Raw genomic sequence first — 979 nt, 5'->3', positions numbered from 1 at the left:
TCTGTCCATTGCAGAGAGTGGGGTATTAAAATCCAACATTTTACCAGTTCCAGTAATGACATCAGATGAGAAATGCCAATCTTGTCATCTACTGATGGAGTCAGTGCTCTCACTTTTTTACCTCTCAACAAATGTTCTACCAACTGGGGATCAAAGAGTCAACACATGAGCCTTTGGGGAAATGATTTGCAGTGAAACCACAAGAAACACAAAAGGAGCAGATACATTGGTGAGTGTTTCCTCTGTTTGTATATAGCGACAAATATAGTAGCCATGATGCAGATAGCTTAGTTGCCCTGATTCTTGTGTTTGCTATGCTCTATACAAAGAATGGAACCTTTAGAAGTTTTGGGGGAAAGAGTAATGTGTGATACCTTTTGAAAAAGTTTGCTTTATTATGAATTCCTTTCTATAAAACACATATTTGCCTAAAACAGTTATCTATCATGTGTTATCCATCCATCCATCCACCTAACCTTCCATCCATCCATCTATGTTGTCTATGTTAAAAGTGTTGAGAAGATATTGAGATTAAAAACCTGAATTAAGAGGAAGCTCAACTCCCAGGTGCTCTGACACACCCAGGATCAGAGGTAAGCAGGAACGAACATCTGTCCCAACACTGGGAGTAACTCAGTCCAGCAGGACCAGGCACACAGGAACTCCACCAGCCCAGTAACTTGGTTTCCTTCTGGTCTGTCTGGGCTGGGGTCCAGAGCAGACTTTGGGCGCAAGCTCTGCAGCTAGTCCCACAACACCCAGAGGAATTTCCACTCCCAGGCACTCTGACACACCCAGGATCAGAGGTAAGCAGGAACCAACACCTGTCCCAACACTGGAGAGTAACTGGGTCCAGCGGGACCAGGCACACAGTAACTCCACCAGCCCAGTGCTCCAGTTCCTTCTGGTCGGTCTGGGTTAGTGTTCTGAGCAGACCCTGGGCACAAGCTCTGCAGCCAGTCCCACAACTCACAGAGAA

The 979-nt window shown here is 45.7% G+C and overlaps 1 long non-coding RNA gene across 2 annotated transcripts in view; it reads left to right on the top strand.

Annotated features, from left to right (window-relative positions):
* LOC116097400 overlaps positions 1 to 979 on the top strand; it is a 35,338-nt gene that overhangs the window by 20,002 nt on the left and 14,357 nt on the right. The window contains exon 5 of one of the 2 annotated variants that reach the window (XR_004121401.1): positions 48 to 223. The exons of the other annotated variant lie outside the window; for it this stretch is intronic. This is a non-coding gene — a long non-coding RNA (uncharacterized LOC116097400). Of the gene's footprint in view, positions 1 to 47; positions 224 to 979 lie in introns of those variants that run through there. 2 annotated transcript variants of the gene reach the window in all.

This window comes from Mastomys coucha, unplaced genomic scaffold (assembly GCF_008632895.1).
Source record: "Mastomys coucha isolate ucsf_1 unplaced genomic scaffold, UCSF_Mcou_1 pScaffold19, whole genome shotgun sequence".
In the NCBI taxonomy this organism is placed as follows: Eukaryota; Metazoa; Chordata; class Mammalia; order Rodentia; family Muridae; genus Mastomys; species Mastomys coucha.
Note: the sequence above shows the minus strand (reverse complement) of the source record. Positions and strands in the feature narration are given on the sequence as shown.